This window comes from Ascaphus truei, unplaced genomic scaffold, assembly GCF_040206685.1.
Source record: "Ascaphus truei isolate aAscTru1 unplaced genomic scaffold, aAscTru1.hap1 HAP1_SCAFFOLD_2669, whole genome shotgun sequence".
Taxonomy (NCBI): domain Eukaryota; kingdom Metazoa; phylum Chordata; class Amphibia; order Anura; family Ascaphidae; genus Ascaphus; species Ascaphus truei.
The window spans coordinates 1-8,050 of NW_027455609.1; the positions used below are offsets into that span (position 1 = coordinate 1).

The following is an 8,050-nucleotide window of genomic DNA, read 5'->3' on the forward strand; positions in this document are numbered from 1 at the left end:
GCAAGGCTGCTGTGTGCCCCCCTTACCCAGGGCAAGGCTGCTGTGTGTCCCCCTTACCCAGGCAGGGCTGCTGTGTGTCCCCCTTACCCAGGCAAGGCTGCTGTGTCACTGTGCCCCCCTTACCCAGGCAGGGCTGCTGTGTGACCCCCTTACCCAGGTAAGGCTGCTGTGTGCCCCCCTCACCCCTGCAAGGCTGCTGTGTGTCCCCCTTACCCAGGCAAGGCTGCTGTGTGTCCCCCTTACCCAGGCAGGCTGCTGTGTGCCCCCTCACCCCTGCAAGCCTCCTGTGTGCCCCCCTTACCCAGGCAAGGCTGCTGTGTGCCCCCTCACCCCTGCAAGGCTGCTGTGTGTCCCCCTTACCCAGGCAGGGCTGCTGTGTGCCCCCTCACCCCTGCAAGCCTCCTGTGTGCCCCCCTTACCCAGGCAGGGTTGCTATGTGCCCCCTCACCCCTGCGAGGCTGCTGTGTGCCCCCCTTACCCAGGCAGGGCTGCTGTGTGCCCCCTCACCCCTGCAAGGCTGCTGTGTGCCCCCCTTACCCAGGCAGGGCTGCTGTGTGCCCCCTCACCCCTGCAAGGCTGCTGTGTGCCCCCCTTACCCAGGTAAGGTTGCTGTGTGCCCCTCTTACCCGGGCAAGGCTGCTGTGTGCCCCCCTTACCCAGGCAAGGCTGCTGTGTGCCCCCCTTACCCGGGCAAGGCTGCTGTGTGCCCCCCTTACCCAGGCAAGGCTGCTGTGTGCCTCCCTTACCCAGGCAAGGCTGCTGTGTGCCCCTCTTTCTCAGGCAAGGCTGCTGTGTGCCCCCCTTACCCAGGCAAGGCTGCTGTGTACCCCCTTTTCTCAGGCATAGGCTGGGTAATGCTGACTCATTCCCCTTGGACGGGCTGAGCCGTGCCCCCCTTTCCGGGTGATGCTGTGGCCCCTTGGCTGGAGTGAGACTGACCATTGCCCCCTTGGCCCAGGGTCAGGCTGACCCTTGCCTCCATGCCGGGGTGATGCTGACCTGTGCCCCCTCTGTGCAGATTCTCGGAGAGCCCATGCAGAAGAGGAAACTGGTGGCACAGTTGACCCTGAGGAACCCTCTGGCCGAGCCGCTGACCGGCTGCAGCTTCACCGTGGAGGAGCTGGACTGACGGAGGGCAGCAAGTCAAGATACTGTAAGTGGGGGGTAACAGGATGAGTCTGTGGGGAAGGGAGCAGTGTAAGAGCGCTGGGTGTGGTGGGGAGCAGTGTAAGAGTGCTGGTGTGGTGGGGAGCAGTGTAAGAGTGCTGGGTGTGGTGGGGAGCAGTGTAAGAGTGCTGGGTGGGGTGAAGAGCAGAGTATGTACGCTGGGTGTGGTGGGGAGCAGTATAGAGTGCTGGGTGTGGTGGGGAGCAGTGTAAGAGTGCTGGGTGGGGTGAAGAGCAGAGTATGTACGCTGGGTGTGGTGGGAGCAGTGTAAGAGCGCTGGGTGTGGTGGGGAGCAGTGTAAGAGCGCTGGATGTGGTGGGGAGCAGTGTAAGAGCGCTGGGTGATGGGGGGGGGAAGCAGTGTAAGAGCGCTGGATGATGGGGGGGGGAAGCAGTGTAAGAGCGCTGGGGGTGGGTAGGGTTGCCAGGTGGCTTGTCCAAAATTACTGGACACAATGGTGAAAGGTGTGACGCGCGAGAATCGCTGGTGGGAAGAATGTTATTTATAAAGGACCTGACTGTTATGTAATTTTTTCCAAATTTCACTGCAAGTATTCACCGATTTGCACCAATTTATATTCTGTTTCGTAAAAAATCTGGGGAGGGGTCTTGGGAGGGAGCGGGAGGGGGAGGGAGGTAGTGGGAGGGGAGGGAGGGATTGTGCCCTTCCGAGGATTTTTTTTAGAAAAGAATATGAAATAGTGCAAATTGGTGCAAATTGGTGCATGCTTGGAGTTAAATTTAGAACAAATGACGTAATGGTCAGATAATTTATAAATAACTGAGCTGCAGTCATACAGGCCCATGGTGAGCAATACTGCACCCCTCCTCATCCTCTCTCTCTCTCCCCTTATCCTCACCCCCCTCGTCCTCTCTCCCCCTCCCCGTATCCTCTCTCACCCCCCCTTCATCCAGTCTCATCCCCCACTCCCTTCATCCTTTCACCCTCACTCCCTTTATCCTCTCTCATCCCCCTCCCTTCATCTCATCCCCCTTCCCTTCATCATCTCATCCCACCTCTCTCATCCCCCCTCCCTTCATCCTCTCTCATCGCCCCTCCCTTCATCCTCTCTCATCCCCCCTCCCTTCATCATCTCTCATCCCCCTCCCTTCATCATCTCATTCCCCCTCCCTTCATCTCTCATCCCCCCTCCCTTCATCATCTCATCCCCCCCTCCCTTCATCCACTCTCACCCCCTCTTCACTTCATCCTCTCACCCCCTCCCTTCATCCTCTCACCTCCATCCCTTCCTTCATCCTCTCACCCCATCCCTTCATCCTCTCACCACCCTCCTTTCATCATTTCACCCCCCCTCCCTTCATCATCTCACCCCCCCCCCCCCTTCATCATCTCATCCCCCCTCCCTTCAGCGTCTCACCCCCTCCCTTCATCCTCTCTCACCACCCTCCCTTCATCCTCTCATCCCCCGTCCCTTCATCCTCTCATCCCCCCGTCCCTGCATCCTCTCACCCCCCCCCCTCCTTTTATCCTCTCATGCCCTCTCCCTTCATCATTTCATCCCCCCTCCCTTCATCCTCTCACCCACCCTCCCTTCATCATCTAATCCCCCTGTAACGCTCAAGCTGCCACAAACAAGACAAGACCCCAGCACTGAGGTGGGAAGGTATAACACCACACACCTGCAGCAGCAGAGGCGTGCCTGGAAGGCAGATAGTTTAGCGTAGCCGGGTCTGGGTTGGAGAGTGTAGAAGATGGGGTATACTTGCCGAGTTCTTGGATTGGAGAAGACAGGATAGTAGGGGTCCGTAAGCCGTGTCTGGATTGTAGAGAGCAGCGAAGGCCGAGTCCGTATGCCATGTTCAAGGGTAGGAGAGATCGCCGTAGTCGAGGGTATGCCAAAATACAAAATCCAGAAGAGTCCACAAACAAGCCGAGTAGGTACACAAGAGGTTAACTGCAAAGGAGACAGAGCACTGCACAACAGAAGTGAGCTTCACGAGGCTACATAGGATAATGCTGAGCAAAGCATGGGAGGAATCAGGAAGTATTTACAGACAGGGCTGACCAATGGGGACAGGAGGCGGAGCGGAGGTGCGGCCCTAGCGGAGCTGGGAGAGGCTGCAGGCAACAAGGCAGGGAGGAGAGATTTGCCACGCAGCTGGGGATTGTTGCACATCATCGCGTGTGCGCGCCGTGCGGGAGAGATGCGCGACGCGTTGCGGGAGGTGGGACCAGGTTACTGTGCGGCAGCTAGAAGAGCTGCGGGTGCGCGTGCGCTCTGTAATGAGAGCGGGGGAGCACGCCATGGCAGGAACAGTGGCGGCGGCGGCAGCAGCAGATAAGGAGGAAACACGCCGCAAAGAATGTGTTCCCCGATTCCTTACACCCCCTCCCTTCATCTTCTCATCCCCCACTCAATTCACCCTCTCTCACCCCCCTCCCTTCACCCCCCCCCCTCCCTTCATCCTCTCATCCCCCCCTCCCTTTATCCTCTCATCCCCCCCTCCCTTCATCCTCTCATCCCCCTCCCTTCATCCTCCCATCCCCCCCTCCCTTCATCCTCTCATCCCCCCTCCCTTCATCCTCTCATCCCCCCTTTCTTCATCCTCTCATCCCCCCTCCCTTCATTATCCTCTCCTTCATCCTCTCTCACCCCCCTCCCTGTCATTATCACCCCCACAGGACAGCCAGAAAAGACACACACAAAATAGTACAAGTACAAATAAATACACACACACCAGGACAAAACAAAACAGAACAAACACAGGACACAGATCTCTCGATCTCTCTCTCTCATTCTCTCTCTCTCTCTGTGTCTCTCTGTCTCTCTGTCTCTGTCTCTCTCTCTCTCTGTGTCTCTGTGCTAAGAGCCCAGGATACACACAAAACAGTACAAGAACACACATAAATATACACATAGGAGAAAGGAGGCAGACAGGAGACAGCCTCACCTCTCTCTGCTCCATACTTTTCCTCCGCTCTTTGGCCCCACCCCCAGGCTCCTGCCACCTCCTCCTGATTCGCTGCAGCTGTGTAATGCAGCCAATCAGGATGGAGGAAGCTGCTCAGCCCCCTAGCAGCAGAAGCCCTGCTCTCTCCCTACTCAATCCCAGATTGGTTACTAAATCCAGAGACATAATACCGGTATGCACATATGTAACCCTGTTTCCACCCCCCCCCCTCCCACCCCCAATCGCAGATAGGGTCTAGTACTGGGCACACTATGCTGTTACATGGAGTAGTATACCTGCTGGCTTACAGTTGTCCCGAGTCTCCCGCATGCTGGAAGGGGATGTCAGAACACCGACCACAGATTTTCTTTTTTAGTGCGCAACTTTTACTTAACCACCCAATATATATAAAACTATACCCCCACCCACCCCCCCCAATACATATAAAAATATACCCCCACCCATCCCCCCAATGCATATAAAAAATACACCCCTAATACAAATAAAAGTCAGACTTACCTTTTGGATGGGGGGCCGGTGGCTGCTACTGGGGGAGAGGGGGCGCCCGTGGCTGCTACTGGGGGGGGGGCGCCGGTGGCTGCTACTGGGAGAGGGTGCCGGTGGCTGCTACTGGGGGGGGGGGCGCCGGTGGCTGCTACTGGGGGGGATGCGCCGGTGGCTGCTACTGGGGGGGGGTGCCGGTGACTGCTACTGGGGGGGGGGGCGCCTGTGACTGCTACGGGGGGGGGCGCCGGTGGATGCAGGATGGCTATGAGGGGGCGGGGGGGGGGCTTGTCCAAAAATACTGGACAGAATGCTAAAATATGCGACACCCCCAATACATATAAAAAATACCCCAACCCCCCCATAATACATATATAAAATACCCCACCCCCATAATACATATATAAAATAACCCAACCCCCTCAGTACATATATAAAATACCCCACCCCCATAATACATATATAAAATAACCCAACCCCCTCAGTACATATATAAAATACCCCAACCCCCCCAATACGTATAAAAAATACCCCAACCCCCCCATAATACATATATAAAATACCACAACTCCCCCATAATACATATATAAAATACCACAACTCCCGCAATACATATATAAAATACCCCAACTCCCGCAATACATATATAAAATACCCCAACCCCCGCAATACATATATAAAATAACCCAACCCCCTCAGTACATATATAAAATACCCCAACCCCCCCAATACATATGTAGCCCTGGTAAGAAATGGGGCTATAGTCCTATCCTCCTCCTGTGTGTAAACTCTGCTAAGGGCAGATTGCCAGGAGTTGATATGGGTTTTCCCTGCTTCTGACACTGTGATGTGTAAGTGAAGGTAGGTCATGTGACCCTGTGTCTAAGCAAGAGATGCAGGGGCGGTGCCTACTGGAGGTTACATAAGGCAGTGTCACTTCCTATTTAGTTCTGTGTGAAGGTAGTGTGACAAGCAAGGTCACAGTTACAGTTGGAGGAGTGATCAGCTCATGAGTAGAGCTGATCCAACCATAGTGTAGTTAGTGAGGTGGACCAGTACCTCTCACCCTGCTTAGGGGGTAGGGGAAGAGTTAGCCCCACTCTGGGTGCCCTTGATCCAGAGTGGTGGCAGGGAAGAGACCATCCAGAGGGAGAACAGTCAGAGTGGATTGGATACCCCTGTACCTGTCTACCTGCTGCTGCTGCTACTGCTGTGAAAAAAGACTGCTGCTTTTAAAGAAAGACAAACTTGTGTGAGACTGGAATCTCTCATCCCTGTGTGGGAACTCTCTATAAGGATTCCACCCCGCATTCCTGGGGCTTACTAGAGATGGAGGCGCTGCACCACTGAATGAGAACGAAGGCATCCACCCCAGAAATCTGTTATCCCCCATACCATCGCAGGAGACTCAGGCCCTCCTGTTGCCAACAGGTATGCACCACATAAAGTCATGTAGCCAGATCCCAGTACAGCTTAGGGGGGCCGATCTGCGATTGCCCCGGGGTCTATGGGTTGCACATATAAAAAATACCCCAGCCCCCCCAATACATATAAACAATACCCCTACCCCCCAATACATATATAAAAAACCCCAACCCCCCCAATACATATATAAAATACCCCAACCCCCCAATACATATATAAAATACCCCAACCCCCCCAAAACATATATAAAATACCAAAAAAAACCCAATACATATATAAAATACCCCAACCCCTCCAATACATATATAAAATACCCCAACCCCCCCCAATACATATATAGAATACCCCAGCCCCCCCAATACATATATCAAATACCCCTACCCCCCTGGGCTGTACGGTTCAATACCAGACATATGGCAACCCTGGGTGTGCTGGGAGCAGTGCAAGAGCGCTGGGTAGGGGGGAGCAGTGTCAGAGCGCTTGGTGCAGGGGGGGAGAAGAGTTAGGGCGCTGGGTGTGGGGGGAGGGAGAGCAGTGTAAGAACGCTGGGTGTGGGGGGGGGAGCAGTGTAAGAGCGCTGGGTGTGGGAGGGGGGAGAGCAATGTAAGAACGCTGGGTGTGGGGGGGGGGAGCAGTGTAAGAGCGCTGGGTGTGGGAGGGGGGAGAGCAGTGTAAAGCCGCATTTATAGTACCAGCGAGGCTACCAATGACGTCACCCGTCACTATGAGTGACGTCGCTGGCGACAAGGCCAGTGATGTCACGAAGGGGGAGGGCAGAGTGCAGTAGGTGCTCTGTGAATGGTGTAGAGACAGTCACATGTGGCGACTGTCTCTCCCAAAATCAAATTTCACTGGCTTCCCAATTTTTTGTCGCTACGACGCCGTCGCGCTTACTGTAAGCACATGTGACGGATTCAATGTATTTGTTTTGGCGCGGCGTCGCTGATGCCAGGCACTATAAGCGCAGAAAGTACTGGGTGGGTGGGGGAGCAGTGTCAGAGCGCTGGGTGCAGGGGGGGAGTAGCGTTAGAGCGCTGGGTGTGGGGGGGGAAGAGCAGTGTAAGAAAGCTGGGTTGGGGGGGGGAGCAGCAGAACAGAGCTGTATGTGTGGGGGGGAGAAGCGTAAGAGCACTGGGTGAGGGGGGGAGCACAGCCGGTATATAACACCCCTCTTTCCTTCCCCTCCCCACAGTGACTACCCCGTGGAGCCCGGGCAGGAAGTTAAGGTGCGCGTGGATCTGATGCCCCAGCTCTCTGGGCTCCGTAAGCTGGTGGTGGATTTTGAGAGCGACCTTCTGAAGGGCGTGAAAGGTTACAAGAACGTATTCATCTCCCCCCTACCCAAGTGAGGAGGGCCACGCACACACCCCAAACCCAACCTGGGACCCCCTCCCTAACATGTTACCTGGGACCCCCTCCCTAACATGTTACCTGGGAGCCCCTCCCTAACATGTTACCTGGGACACCCTCCCTAACAAGTTACCTGGGACCCCCTCCCTAACATGTTACCTGGGACCCCATCCCTAACATGTTACCTGGGACCCCCTCCCTAACATGTTACCTGGGACCCCCTCCCAACATGTTACGTGTATAGGGGGTCCCGGGCTGCCATATAATGTGAGTATTTTCTATATAAACACGTGGATGTTACTCTGTGCTATGTTACTATGTTACTATGGGTCCCATCAACTCTAGGACAGCGAGTACCAGACACGTCTGTTTCTGCGATGCTGAAAATACCACGTTGTATCTGAGTATTAAAAACAATTTAAAATAAATGAAAAGCAGCTGTTTTACTGTTTTACTGACTCCTCTCCCGGCCAGCAAACACCCTCCCCCCCCCCACCCCAACCTCAGCTCGTCCCCCTCCCCCGGCCAGCAAACTCTCTACCCCCCACTTACTCCCCCCAGCTCTCCTTCCTCTCCCAGCCATCAAACTTCCCCCCCTAACTCCCCCCACAAACCTCTCCCCCCACCCAACTCTCCCCCATGCTTTCACACTTTCCCCATGCCAGTCTCCCACGCTCCTTTGCTCACTTCCC

General features: G+C 55.2%; 1 long non-coding RNA gene across 1 annotated transcript; it reads left to right on the forward strand.

Moving 5' to 3' along the window:
• Window positions 1–278: 278 nt before the first annotated feature.
• On the forward strand, window positions 279–7,480 carry LOC142481436 (uncharacterized). The gene is made up of 2 exons (XR_012795779.1): window positions 279–1,153; window positions 7,201–7,480. It is a non-coding gene; the product is annotated as an uncharacterized LOC142481436 (long non-coding RNA).
• The last annotated feature ends 570 nt before the right edge of the window (window positions 7,481–8,050 follow it).